Source organism: Triticum aestivum, chromosome 1D (assembly GCF_018294505.1).
Source record: "Triticum aestivum cultivar Chinese Spring chromosome 1D, IWGSC CS RefSeq v2.1, whole genome shotgun sequence".
Classification (NCBI taxonomy): domain Eukaryota; kingdom Viridiplantae; phylum Streptophyta; class Magnoliopsida; order Poales; family Poaceae; genus Triticum; species Triticum aestivum.
The window spans coordinates 300773731-300789688 of NC_057796.1; positions in this window are offsets into that span (position 1 = coordinate 300773731).

The following is a 15958-nucleotide window of genomic DNA, read 5'->3' on the forward strand; positions in this document are numbered from 1 at the left end:
AGACTCAGTGTTACCGATTTCACAACTGAGCAAAATCTTGCCATTTGCATCCTGCATTTCTGATCCAGCTCCACTCGATGATTCTTATCCTCTACCTGCATCACATTCTACATGTTGCTTTATCATGTGACTCAAGGACCAAACCTATTTAACTCATACTCCAGAAGATCCCTTCTTGGAAATTGATGTCAAAGGGGGAGAGACAGATCACATCAAAGCTTAATCACATCAGAGGGAGAGAGAGACCCTATGGGAGAGAAAGATTTCTTAGTCTTCCCAGATGCTTGGTATTCAAAGAGGAGAGAAAAGCCACATGTCTTTAAGAGGGGAAAGACATGTTAGTAGATGATTCTTTGTGTGTTTTGCTCTGTTTTTCTTTGCTCTGATTTTCTATTACCCTATCTTCTCCCATTATCAAATATCAGATTCAGGGGGAGAAAGACATCTAAGGGAAGAAAATCTCTGGAATTCATTGCATATCTTTATCTTGGGGACATGTCAATATCCAAATAGAGTACTAAGTACTCACTCTCTACATGTCATCCCAGTCTTGGTACTCTTGTGGTTTCTCGTTCTTGCTCTGTTTAGTAGATGTTCCTGTGTTGTCTAACCCTGTTTTCTCAGGTTCATCTCTCCCAAAGTTAGCTCAAGACCACAAGGTAAGTATATGCATCACACTCATGTGCATGAGGATCACTTGCTGATGTACATATTGTTTGCAAGGACTCATGAACATGTAGGTACATTTTTTGCATTTTACATCATTTTCTCTGATGCATATAGCCAAGATACATGTAACTCATTGCTTGCTCTGACATGTTTATGCATTCACACACTTTTACAATCTATCTTCACATGATTGCATACATATAGGGGGAGCCAATGCATGTTGCATCTTCTTCCAAAGCTTTACTTGTTATACTTCATATCTTTATCTAAAGCTTTGATATATGTTTTCATCAATTACCAAAAAGGGGGAGATTGAAAGCACAAGTGCTCCCTGGGTGATTTTGATAATTGATGTCAACATATCTCTTGTTGGACTAATATTTCTATATAGTATATTTCAGATAAGTTCAACATTGGAGTGGCAGAACAAGAGGATGTGGAACCCCTTCAAGATGCTAAGGACAAACATTGGCAGAAGCTCAAGACTCTGCATTTTCATTTTAGTGATCCAAGATCACATTGAGTCCATAGGAAAAGCCAATACTATTAAAAGGGTATGAGGTGTTGCTTCATGGCTTGTTTGCTCAAAGTGCTTAGTGATATGTTCCAAAGCCCTCAACCACTTTCTCATTTCCACATATGTCCCAAACCTAAAGTCAAACTCGGCCCTACCGATTTGATCTATCCGGCGCCACCGAGTTCACTTGACATAGCCACTGCCAGAAACCCTAATCAGTTCAGTCTCACTGATGGAATCTTAGTCTCACCGAGATGGCCCTGCAAACTCTCTGTTACCTATTGCAGTTATTTCGGTCTCACCAAGATACGCAGTCGGTCCCACCGAGTTTGCTTGACTAAGTCCCTGTTTGCTTATTGCTGAAACCGGTCTCACCGAGTTCATGCAATCGATCTCACCGAGATGAGGTTTTGCCCTAACCCTAGCACATCGGTCTCACCGAGTTGACCTTGTCGGTCCCACTGAAAACTCTAATGTTCACATTCTGAACCATATCGGTCTGACCGAGTTTCACTATTTGGTCCCACCGAGTTTGATAAATTGTGTGTAACGACTAGATTTTGTGTGGAGGCTATATATACCCCTCCACCCCCTTCTCCATTTGTGAGAGAGCCATCAGAACGTGCCTACACTTCCACTACTCATTTTCTGAGAGAGAACCACCTACTCATGTGTTGAGACCAAGACATTCCAATCCAACCACAAGAATCTTGATCTCTAGCCTTCCCCAAGTTGCTTTCCACTCAAATCATCTTTCCACCATATCCAAATCTATGAGAGAGAGTTGAGTGTTGGGGAGACTATCATTTGAAGAACAAGAGCAAGGAGTTCATCATCAACACACCATCTATTACCTTTTGGAGAGTGGTGTCTCCTAGATTGGTTAGGTGTCACTTGGGAGCCTCCGTCAAGATTGTGGAGTTGAACCAAGGAGTTTGTAAGGGCAAGGAGATCGCCTACTTCGTGAAGATCTACCCAAGTGAGGCAAGTCCTTCGTGGGCGATGGCCATGGTAGGATAGACAAGGTTGCTTCTTCGTGGACCCTTCGTAGGTGGAGCCCTCCATGGACTCGCGCAACCATTACCCTTCGTGGGTTGAAGTGTCCACCAACGTGGATGTACGATAGCACCACCTATCGGAACCACGCCAAAAATCTCCGTATCTCCAATTGCGTTTGCACACTCCAATCCCATCCCTTTACTTTCTTGCAAGTTGCATGCTTTACTTTCCGCTGCTCATATACTCTTGCCATGCTTACTTGAATTGTATCGTGAATGCTTGAAATTGTGCCAATCTCCAACCTTAACTTGAAAAGCTTAAAAACTGCTACCTTTACTTGTTGAGGGTCTAATCACCCCCCCCCTCTAGACACCTCTTCTTGATCCTTTCACAAGACCACCAATTAAAACATGTTTAAGATAGGCAAAGTGTAAGGTGAGAAGAATATCATTGGTAATACAAACAAAAAGATTTATGTGCACATCTAAGGTGAGAAGAATATCACTCTAAGTTAATACAAAACAAAAAGATTGATGTGCACATACAAATGATATCAAGCTAACGCAACTAACCTTTTTCCACTTTCCAACCAGATTACAGATTGTGGGTTCAATAAGCACCCACCGTTCAGGATATTCGACCAGCCTATATTTATCTTAGGCAAACTGTCACAAGGGGAGTCCTAGGGCAGGCTTGGAATACACAAACCAGAGAAAACATAGAATAATGTGCAAGCTTCAAATAATATTTTAAACTATGCAATTTTTTTACAAAAGCAAGGCATTGACAAGGTGAATAAAGGATTCTTTTGATTGTAGCCTCAAGTATTTTAAGGGATATTAGAAAGCCCACTCATAACATTTGTTGCAATGAATTTAAGAAGCTAAGAATACTAGGGGATAATGAAAGTTCCGATAATGAAAACAATTGAGCCTGAGTATGCAGCGGCAACGTTTGCACAATACACCGTATTTCATCAAGAAATGTGTGATTGGGAAACTCACGTTCAACTTCAAAATGATTTGGTTGAGCATATGTAGACTCACATAGGAAACCAATAAATGTATTTGCTCTTTTTCTTTCATTGTATTTGCTACAATTTCAAATTCATTCAATTGTAAACTATGAGACATTTATTGTGTTGTAAAAACTATGTGACTTATTTTTCAAAATTATGTCCAACGTTTATTTTTATTTGTTTAGTTGATGTATAGAATGTCAAATAGAGAAAAATTTCCAAAAACAACCGGCGAGGTGGACCAAATGGGATGGCCTGTTGGGCGCACTACCTAGAAATGCATGGACACAGGAGGACGCTACCCCTACAGCTGACCCAAGCAGAGAAAAGGCAAACAAATTTTGTGTCCGTTTGTGTTGGCGTGTTGTAGTTGGCTTAAGTGTGGGGCACTAGGACTTCTCCGATACTGGTGTGCGCGTGGGGATTTTTTTCGTACAGTCGTCAGGCGTGTTGGCTTCAAGACAAAGTTACGGCCATTGTGTTATTGATAATTCATACTCATGTGTGTACACTTTGCACATGATTTTTTGTAACAATGTTGTATGATGCATATGTAGAATGGTTTTGGACTAAGGAAGCATTTTTTGGTACTACATATTTTGAAGTACGAAAGGAATGAAGTTGCAATATATCAGCCATGGAACGAAACATTATATATCGCATAAATAGTTGGACCTTCAAGAGAGAACCATTATCATCAACGAATAAATAGTAGATAATGTTGCTTATTTGTTGTTTTTAAAGTATTTTTGCAACTAATTATAATACATTTATGTTCGCAAAATTTATGTGAAGACATGCATGTATCATGTGTGACGGTGTCCTAGACTAGGGGGTACTAACCTAGTCGGACCGTAGTTCTCGGGCTGGGCCAGTGGGCCCTCATTCTCATTAAGAAGGACTCTAGAAGCTATGCGCCTGGGCGTGATCAAGACTGCGCCTGTCGAAGACTTGACGTATACTCCAAGACATCTCCTACCGCCTCCATGCGATCTCCCTGGATACCGACCATGTAACCCTAGATGCCCTACCTGGCGTGTATATAAGCCAAGGGATTTAGCCTGTAGCAGGGACCGAATCACAATTACGTTCACCTAGCCCTAGAGTTAGACCACAACTTACGATCTCGAGGTAGATCAAGCTTGTACTCAATACATCTCCATTAATATAAACAAGAGCAAGACATAGGGTTTTACCTCCATCAAAAGGGCCCAAACCTGGGTAAACATCATCTCCTTTGTTCTTGTTACCACCGATCCGAGATTTATAGCTCGGGATCCCCTACCCCGAGGTCTACCTGATTTCACACTAACACTGGTGCTTTCATTGAGAGTTCTGTTGTGCAATCAATAGAGGGATCGATGGCTCATCTGCAGATCAACTGTGGCACCGGCTACGGGAACGTACACGTCCCCGACCAACTTATCGTGTTCGGTAGCATGATCTTTTGTGCCGACTCGGTAGGCCATCTGGCTTCCGTCGAACTCTATGCCCCGGATCAGATCGTGACTTTCGGAGGCTTGGAATACACCGTGGACTACCGCGGTGAGCTTGTTATATCAGGCTGGACGCCCTGCCGAGTTGAGGGTCTATCAGACATCGGAGGCTCGACTCCAAAACCGACCTCCTTCGAGGACATCGGACCAGGCTCCCTGGCACCACCGGAGGAACCAAACATGACAACCCCAGGCGATCTCGCCTCGACACCATGCCCTGGCGCTAGTCCGGCACCCATCTCGGAAACTACGTCGGATTTAGAACCAACCCTTGTGCCGGATCTGGAGTTGACTTCGGATCCTCACCATGCTGAAGACATGCCGGGCTATACGCCAGGCATACTTCGAGTTAGCCCCGCCTACAACCAGGCCATGAACCCCGAGGAGTTATCTCAACTGCATAAGATGCTCAACCGCATCCAGAGCTTATCAATCTCGGATGGCAAGACCTAGGTTTATGACAAGATTTGGCTTAAAGCTGACAATCAGGAAATTTACGTCCCACCCATCACCCACCTAGTCGCCACGGTCGATGATTTAACCGACGTGCTAGACTATCATGAGGCCACTGACATGGATGAAAATGTTGACGACCCTACAGAAAACACTTCGTCGTTGATAAACACCGGCAAGTGGACCACAACATCTACTTATGATGTATACATGGTCAACACCCCTAGAAACCCGTCAAGACATCAATGCAGACGCGGATGAGGCACCAACGGGGACCCCAGTAGGAACAACGCCACCACCAATAATGGCGGCACGGCAGCCGAGGAGGCTAATGACCCAGGGGAGGATCTTCAAGCTTCCCCAGAGCGACGTGCCAACCCCGAAGTAATCCCCGAGGACCTGGACCCCGGCGACCTCTTTGAAGGGGCCGACGACAATTATATGCCTGAATCCGAGGAAGATGAGAGCCTCGGTACCGAGGACTTCATAGTCCCCGAAGACCCTGTCGAGCAAGAATGCTTCCGGCGACACCTCGTCGCCACCGCCCGAAGCATGAAATGGAAGCAACAATAGCTGCAGGCCAACGAAGATGCACTGAGTGGCAAGTGGGTGGAAATACTCTCAACCGAGCAAGATATCGAAGAACGTCACCGTAGTGCACCTAAATCTTATCCATGCAGGCATTTCCTGCCCGAGTTTGATGAGTAATTGACCGATGATGTGCCTTTCATGCATGGCCGGGCCGATCAACACGACCGACCCCCTAGAGGGCGTGATAGGCTAGTACGGGAAAGTTTCCACACTAAACCAGTGCCATGCCATCACGGCAAGGACCCTGTCGACTACTTGGATCCTCACGACGTCCGAAGTAGGATAGAGGCAAACTGGGCGCTGCTGCAGTCCATTTACGGATCAAGAAGATATGAACCCACTGGACCTGACGGCTATGAGGCCTGGTTGGACAAGAACGACTAAGCTCGCGACCACGCTTACGCACGGATTTCTCCCGATGTCCGGCGCGACACTGCACGGACCCGAGGTCCCGCTCACCCGATCTGTTTTACAGATAGGGTAATGGAACATCAATTCCCGGACGGGTTGATACGTCTCCAATGTATCTATAATTTTTATTGTTCCTTGCTATTACATTATCTGTTTTGGATGTTTTATATGCATTAATATGCTATTTTATATTATTTTTGGGACTAACCTATTAACCTAGAGCCCAGTGCCAGTTTTTGTTTTTTCCTTGTTTTTGAGCTTCGTAGAAAAGGAATACTAAATAGAGTCCAAACGGAATAAAACTTCATGATGTTTTTTCTTGGACCAGAAGACACCCAGGAGACTTGGAGTGCAAGTCTGAAGAGCCATGAGGCGGCGGCAAGGGTGGAGGGCACGCCCTAGGGGGTGGGCGTGCCCCCTACCTTGTGGGCCCCTCGGTGACCTCCTGACCTAGATCTTCCTCCTATATATTCACATATATTCCAAAACCACTAGAAGCATCCATGGAAACACTTTTCCACCGCTGCAACCTTCTGTTCCCGTGAGATCCCATCTTGGGGCCTTTTCCGGCATCCTGCCGGAGGGGGATTCGATCAGGGAGGGCATCTACATCAACTCTATTACCCTTCCGATGAAGCGTGAGTAGTTTACCACAGACCTACAGGTCCATAGCTAGTAGCTAGATGGCTTCTTCTCTCTCTTTGATTCTCAATAACATGTTCTCCTCGATGTTCCTGGAGATCTATCCGATGTAATCTTCTTTTGCGGTGTGTTTGTCGAGATCCGATGAATTGTGGATTTATGATCAACTTATCTATGAATATTATTTGAATATTCTCTGAATTCTTATATACATGATTTGGTATCTTTGTATTTCTCTTCGAATTATCGGTTGGTTTTGGCCAACTAGATTGGTTTTTCTTACAATGGGAGAGGTGCTTAGCTTTGGGTTCAATCTTGCGTGATTTCACCTAGTGACAAAGTAGGGGTAGCAAGACACGTATTGAATTGTTGCCATCGAGGATAAAAAGATGGGGTTTTCATCATATTGCTTGAGTTAATTCCTCTAGATCATGTCATCTTACTTAAGGCGTTACTCTGTTCTTTATGAACTTAATACTCTAGATGCATGCTGGATAGCGGTCGATGTGTGGAGTAATAGTAGTAGATGCAGGCAGGAGTCGGTCTACTGACACGGACGTGATGCCTATATTGCATAATCATTGCCTTGGATATAGTCATAACTTTGCGCTTTTCTATCAATTGCTCGACAATAATTTGTTCACCCACCGTATTATTTGCCTTCATGAGAGAAGCCTCTAGTGAAACCTATGCCCCCCGGGTCTATTTTCCATCATATTAGTTTCCGATCTACTATTTTGCAATCTTTTATTTTCAGATCTATAAACCAAAAAACCCAAAAATATTTTATCTTTTGTTTAGTTTTATCTATCTCTATTAGATCTCACCTTTTGTCGGGAAAAAATAAACCATGGTATATATTTTCCCCTGACTCGTGCATGGACAATGAAGACCACATGCACGGGAACAAGATTACTGCACCAAACTCAGGTTGGAGCACAAGGAATCAGCTCCTCGAAGGACAAACATATAGCACAAGAAGGCCAAGACTAGCCAGGAAAACAAGATACTGCTAAGGAAGAGACCTCCCTTGCCAGGCAGGTGAGCCTGGCAAGGACGGGGTGACCCCCGGAAGCAAGCCCTCATGTCATCCCGGCAGGCCTGCCGGGACTTGCGAAGGCAGAACCACCTCACCACACCACCTCACCACGACGCACGTCGTCGATCAGTGCGGTGTCAAGCTCCAAAGTGGCTAAGTAGCTGCTATTCGCCACATGGCAGCCACTTCATACAGGAAATGCCTCCAAATGACACCCGTCGTGTGATGTGTCAAGCAAGCAGGTGCAAAGCTGGCAAAACAACCCGGCAGGGCCTGCCAGGCAAGCTACGATGTGACATTGAGCGGCGCATTTAATGCACACTGTCAGCCTGCAAAGTTAGGTATGATAGCACTATTTGCTATCTTATCAGTGCATAATGGCCGATTTGCCACTCTGGTGACCCCTTTGTCTATAAAAGGAGGCCCAAGGCAACCATAGAAAGGGTTGGACACTGGGTTAGCTAATCCACCCCCCTCACACATCCATACACGCGTACTCGTTTTGCCCCGAGGCAACCCTGCCGGGCAAGCATGTACGCTGATGACCCACAAGTATATGGGACCAATTGTAGCTCTTTTCCATAAGTAAGAGTGTCAAACCCAACGAAGAGCAGAAGGAAATGACAAGTGGGTTTCAACAAGGTAATGTGTGCAAGTGCTGAAATTGTAAGGAACAGAGTAGTTTGATAGCAAGATAATTTGTAACGAGCAAGTAATGATAGTAGTAACAAATGTGCAGCAAGGTAGCCCAATCCTTTTGAGGCAAAGGACAGGCCAAAATGCTATCTTATAGTAAGCAAAGCATTCTTGAGGGTACACGGGAATTCCATCTAGTCACTTTCATCATGTTGGTTCGATTCGTGTTCGCTACTTTGATAATTTGATATGTGGGGTGGATCGGTGCTTAGGTGCTGTTCTTACTTGAAAAACCTCATACCTATGATTAACCCCCTTGCAAGCATCCGCAACTACGAGAAAAGTATTAAGAATAAATTCTAACCATAGCATTAAACTTTTGGATCCATTCGGTCCCTTACGGAATAGCACATAAACTAGGGTTTAAGCTTATGTCACTCTCGCAACCCGTCATCTAATAACTACTCCACAATGCATTCCCATAGGCCCAAATATGGTGAAGTGTCATGTAGTCGACGTTCACATGACACCACTAAGGGAATCAGAACATACATACTATCAAAATATCAAACACATATCAAGTTCACATGATTACTTGCAACATGATTTCTCCCGTGACCTCAAGAACAAAAGTAATTACTCACAAATGATAAACATGCTCAAGATCAGAGGGGTATTAAATAGCATATTGGATCTGAACATATAATCTTCCAGCAAATAAACCATATAGTAATCAACTAGAAGATGTAATCAATACTACTAGTCACCCACAAGCACCAATCTATAGTTTCGGTACAAAGATTGAAAACAAGAGATGAACTAGGGCTTGAGAGGAGATGGTGTTGTTGAAGATGTTGATGGAGATTGCCCTCCCCAAGATGGGAGAGTTGTTGGTGATGATGATGACGATGATTTCCCCCTCCGGGAGGGAAGTTCCCCAGGCGAAATCACTCCGTTGGAGGAGAAAAGTGCTCCTGCCCAAGTTCCGCCTCGAGACGGTAGTGCTCCGTCTGAAAAATCCTCTCCTTATTTTTTCTAGGTCAAAATGACTTATATACCAGAAGATGGGCACCGGAGGTGGGCCGAGGGGTGCACAACCCACCAGGGCGCCCCTGGGCTCCCTGGCGCGCCCAGGTGGGTTGTGCCCACCTGGTGGCCCCCCTATGGTACTTATTGGCTCCAATATTCCTCAAATATTCCATAAAAAATCTCCGTAAAGTTTCATCTTGTTTGGAGTTGTGCAGAATAGGTGGCCTGACGAAGCTTTTTTAGGTCCAGATTTCCAACTGCCGGAACTCTCCCTATTTGTGTGTACCTTGCATATTATGAGAGAAAAGGCATTAGAATTACTCCAAAAAGCATTATTATGCATAAAAACATCATAAATAACAGTAAGAAAACCTGATGCAAAATGGACGTATCAACTCCCCAAGCTTAGACCTCGCTTGTCCTCAAGCGAAAACCGAAATCGAAAACATGTCCACATGCTTAGAGAGAGAGAGAGAGGTGTCGATAAAACAAAATACGGACATAGAAGCATCATGTAGATTATTATAACAACAACAAATTTAAACATAAAACTTTTATCATAGACTTCTCATGAATAAGTAGCAATTCATCACACTATCGAAGTATAAAGCATAAACACTATTAGAAACCAACAAACTATGTTCTCAGTCAACATTGCAACTACAATTCATCATCTTTTCAGGAAGGGTCACGTATCGGAGCCTTTGGGCAAGTCCACATACTCAACCATCATATAGTCTTTCATGATTTCTAACACTCACCGCATACTCATGAACAAAACATTTCAACTGGACACATAGAAAGATAGGGGCTTATAGTTTGCCTCCCAACATATTCACCTCAAGGGTGATGTCAACAATAATAACTCATGCCACCCATATTCAACTGGACATATGTGCCTAGATCTTTCCTCACGACATGATGCTTGCCAAAGGAGAAAAATAAAAGGGAATCGAGAGAAAAACTTTGACTCTTGCATAAATTAAAAGACATGCCCTTCACAGAGGGAAGTAGGGGTTGCCATGCGCTTATTTATTTGTATGCTCAACCCCTTAGTGCAAAATAAAGTCACGTTGTATTGCCCCTTGTGATGGCAACCATTATTATGCAGTCTGTCGCTTATATTCTTCACCATCACAAGTTCGTACAACGCTCAATTTTCTCTTACAGTAAATGATCTCACACTTTTAGAAGCAATTTTTATTTCCTTATTGCACCGATGACAACTTATTTAAGGGATCTTGCTCAACCCTTAGGTAGGTATGGTGGACTCTTGAAAATAAGATTTGGGTTTAAGGGTTTTTGGATGCACAAGTAGTATCTCTACTTAGTGCGGAATTTTTGGCTAGCTAAGATAGGGGGCAAGCACCACATGTTAAAGGATCTATGACAATATAACTTCTATGTGAATATGAACAAACATAAATCATTACGTTGTCTTCCTTGTCCAACGTCAACAATTTTGGCATATAATATTTTGATGGGGGCTCACAATCAGAAAAGATTTCCACGATAGTGTATTTATATGTGAATCTTCTCTCCCCTTATTATTTCTTTGAGTCAATTACACTACTGGTGCTAGAACTTGGCGTGAAAAATCACTTCAGTGCCAAAACTTGCGGCATACATTGAACTGGTGTTATAACTTGGCTTTGACGTGCATATACGGTGCAAATCGCACTTGTTTACAGACATAGTGCTGACTAGGCGCGCCATATGGTGTGGGACCCACTGTCAGCCATTGAATGGTAGAGATAGGGCTTGTGGCCTGTTATTTTGTGAATCCCATCAAAATTATTTTTTCTTGCAAAAAGGCCACTGCCATGTGTCGATCCATCTGTCAGCGAGCAAATTATGTGCAAAAATGGTGGCTGATGTATTTTGAACCCGTGATCTGCAGCATGGATGCGCGTCTGCCTAACCAATGGATCGAGAACCATTTTTCATACTAAACGGATACGCACTCTATATATTTGGTTGACCTTAAGTGGGCTCGACACCCTACTGACCATTTTGCACTGTTATTCGCTACAAAAATGAAAAATTATATGCAAATTATAATTGTGCATTATAAACAAAAGAAACTGCAGAATAAAAATGAACACTTTTATGATACATAACTATTTTATTAAAGGCATGAAAATTTTAAATATATATTAGCATTTATTTAAATATATAGAAAAACAAAAAATACTTTGATATTTTATTGAATATGAAAATTATTACGTGCATAATTTTCTAATTTACAATTTAACCATATGGATATTTTTCAAATAATACGTGAATAATTTTATAATGTAATATTATTATGTATATATATACAATATTATAATTTACATATATTTTATAAATTTCTGAAGAAAAGAATAACGCTGTCGGGTGGGGTGGTGGCTACATGTCACTGGTTTGAATCCTAGCCAACGATTTCTACATTATATGAATATATTATTCTTAAAACATGGACACTTTTATAGACTACATGGGTATTTCATTAAAACTGTGAAGATTTATAAACTTATATAAGCATTTATAAAAATATATAGAAAAACTATTAAAGCATGAACAGTTTAATATACTACATTAATATTTTGGTAAAACTGTGAAGATTTGTTTCTAAAAAAACTGCGAACATTTTAAACTTCTGTAAGCATTTATTAAAATATATAGAAAATTTAAAAAAAATCCCAAGGCATGACACACAAGTATGATTTACATATTCGTAAAAAGATTATAATTTACATATAGTTTAGTTTTTGTTAAAAATATAACACTACAAACTGGTTTAGGGTCTCCAGCTAGCTTATGTCCACCTCGATATATAAAGTACATCTGAAAATATAACAGAAAATTGTTTTGGGTTCATTGGTTAGGTATGACCCTCCACGTTGCAGATCAGGGGGTCAAATCCGGTTGGCCATAATTTATGTTTGAAAAATATTCCGAGGGGTTTTCCACAAAATAACAGGACACACCCTATATGTACCCTTCAGTGACGGGCAGTGGGCCTGATGCCATATGGCGCGCCTAGTCAGCTCCGTACCTATCTACAAATGCAATTTACACCGTATATGCACGCCAAAACCAAGTTGTAGCACCAGTTCAATGTATGCCGCAAGTTTTGGCACTAAAGTGATTTTTCATGCCAAGTTTTAGCACTTGTGGTGTAATTGACTCTAATTCTTTCATGAGTTGCATCATTGACCAATACTATGTTTGTCAATCTCTAATAAAATTTCCTACTTATACTTTTCCTTATGTGGTGTCATCACCTACCATAAGATTAGCATATGATCCTTTTAATTTATTTCCTTTCTTTTTATTGCAACATGAAAGTAAAGAAAGCAAAAACTCAAACTAAACTTTATTATATATCTCGCACACGATAACAAGGATAGATCACTAAATAAACTCTCGAAAAGAAAGGATCGAACTAAACTTTTATTCATCTAAAGCAAAAGGTAACTACGGATCGAAATAAAATAAGTAAAGGCAAAATATAGTGGGGTGCTACGATACCGGGGCACCTCCCCAAAGCTTGGCGGAAGCCAAGGGGAGTGCCCATACCCGATACTCAATTTTCTTTTTCTGATGAATATGAAGGTGGTGGTGATGAAGTGGCAATCCTGTCCTTCAAGATCAAGAGGTTCTCCAATCTACGGATGACGCTCCAGAGTAAGATGATGTGCTCTTGATGCAGAATATTTTCACGAGTGAGATATTTATTTTGCACACGAACCGTTTCAATGATTCGAAAGGCTTCAAACTCAGTAGGGTAAGACGAGTATAGTAAGGTTTAAGGATATCTTCTTATTCTTCTTCCTCTGCCGGCAGTGCTTGCTCGACCACCGGTACTTGATCTCCGGTAGTCTCCTTGGTCTTGTCTCCTTTGATAGCTTCTACGGGCTCCTCTCTCTTCAGCTCAATCTTCATCAACCAAGCATCCTCTTCCATGTTGTTGGAGGAGGAGGAAAACATGATGCCTGGCCTGACAGATCTGACTGAAAACAACAAGAAAAGAGAACACAAGATTTCTCCGTGATACGGTCGTCAATAGGTTCGCGGGGTATATAAAGATTTTTTTATCTTGGGAAATAAGCGAACGCAAGAAAAACGGAGTTCGGAAGGTGCCCGAGGTGGGCACAACCCACCTGGGCGTGCCTGGCTTGCGCCCTGGTGTCTTGTGCCCACCAGGGTGACCTTCCTGGTTGTTTCTTATTTTCCTAATTTTTGTTATATTCCAAAACTAACAAAAAATATTTTTGTGGATTTTTTGGAGTCCGTTTACTTACCGTATCATGTACCTCCTATTTTTTCACGATTCTGGAGTGTTCCGGAAGGACTCTTTTATGTGTTCTTCCGGTGTCAATGTTTTGATAATATTTCTTTCAGGTTAGTACCTTCGGCATTATTTATTTTTATAGCTCCAGACCGATAAACCTCCTCGATAACATAGGGTCCTTCCCATTTGGAGAGGAGTTTTCCTACAAAGAACCTGAAACGAGAGTTGTACAAAAGAACATATTCTCCAACTTTAAACTCACGCTTTTGAATTATTTTATCATGCCATCTTTTAAATTTTTCTTTAAATAACTTGGCATTTTCATAAGCTTGGGTTCTCCATTCATCCAATGAGCTAATATCAAATAACCTCTTTTCACCTGCAAGTTTGAAATCATAATTAAGTTCTTTGATTGCCCAATATGCTTTATGTTCTAACTCAAGAGGCAAATGACAAGCTTTTCCATAAACCATTTTATAAGGAGACATACCCATAGGATTTTTATATGCTATTCTATAAGCCCAAAGTGCATCATCTAATTTCTTAGACCAATTCTTCCTGGACCTATTGACAGTCTTTTGCGAAATTAATTTTATTTCTCTATTGCTAAGTTCAACTTGACCACTAGACTGAGGATGATAAGGTGATGCAATTCTATGGTTAACATCATACTTGGCAAGCATTTTACGGAAAGCACCATGAATAAAGTGTGAACCATCATCAATCATTAAATATCTAGGGACTCCAAACCTTGGGAAAATAATTGTTGGGAAACGTAGCATGCAATTTAAAAAAAATTCCTACGCTCACACAAGATCTATCTAGGATATGCATAGCAACAACAGCGGAGAGTGTGTCCACGTACCCTCGTAGACCGAAAGCGAAAGCGTTTGACAACGTGGTTAATGTAGTCGAACTTCTTCTCGTTCCGAGCGATCAAGCACCGAACGTACGGCACCTACGAGTTCTGCACACGTTCAGCTCGATGTCGTCCCTCGAACTCTTGATCCAGCAAAGTGTCCAGGGAGAGTTCCGTCAGCATGACGGCGTGGTGACGGTGATGGTGAAGTGATCCGCGCAGGGCTGCGCCTAAGCACTACATGAATATGGGCGGAGGCGTAAACTGTGGAGGGGGGGGGGGCGCCGCACACGGCTAGGAATCAATGTTGTGTGTTCTAGCGATGCCCTCCACATATATATAGGTGGGAGAGGGAGAGGGGCAGAAAGGGGCGCCCCAAGTAGGAGTAATCCTACTTGGGCGCCTCCAACAAGTCGGCCTCCCCCCTTCCATAAGTGTCGGAGGGGGAAGGAAAGAGAGGGGAGGGGGGGGGGGAGAAGGAAAGAGAGGGGAGGGGGGGGGAGAAGGAAAGGGGGAGGCCGAATCCTCCCCTTTCCTTCTCCCTTCCCCTCCTTCCTTCTCCTCCTATTTCGGCCTATATGGGGGCGCACCAGCCCACCAGGGGCTGGTCTGTCCCTCTCTTGGCCCATAAGGCCCATATCTTTGCCGGGGGTGCCCGGAACCCCTTTCCGGTGACCCGATACGTACCCGGTACCCCCAGAACACTTCCGGTGTCCGAATACTATCGTCCTATATATGAATCTTTACCTATCAACCATTTCGAGACTCCTCGTCATGTCCATGATCTCATCCGGGACTCCGAACAATATTCGGTCACCAAATCACATAACTCATATAATACAAAATCATCATCAAACGTTAAGCGTGCGGACCCTACGGGTTCGAGAACTATGTAGACATGACCGAGATACCTTTCTGGTCAATAACCAACAGCGGAACCTGGATGCTCATATTGGTTCCTACATATTCTATGATGATCTTTATCGGTCGTACCGCAGTGACAACATATGTAATTCCCTTTGTCATCAGTACGTTACTTGCACGAGATTCGATCGTCGGTATCTTCATACCTAGTTCAATCTCGTTACCGGCAAGTCTCTTTACTCGTTCCGTAATACATCATCCCGCAACTAACTCAGTAGTCACATTGCTTGCAAGGCTTATTATGATGTGCATTACCGAGAGCGCCCAGAGATACCTCTCCGATACTTGGAGTGACAAATCCTAATCTTGATCTATGCCAACCCAACAAACACCTTCGTAGATACCTGTAGAGTATCTTTATAATCACCCAGTTACGTTGTGACGTTTGATAGCACA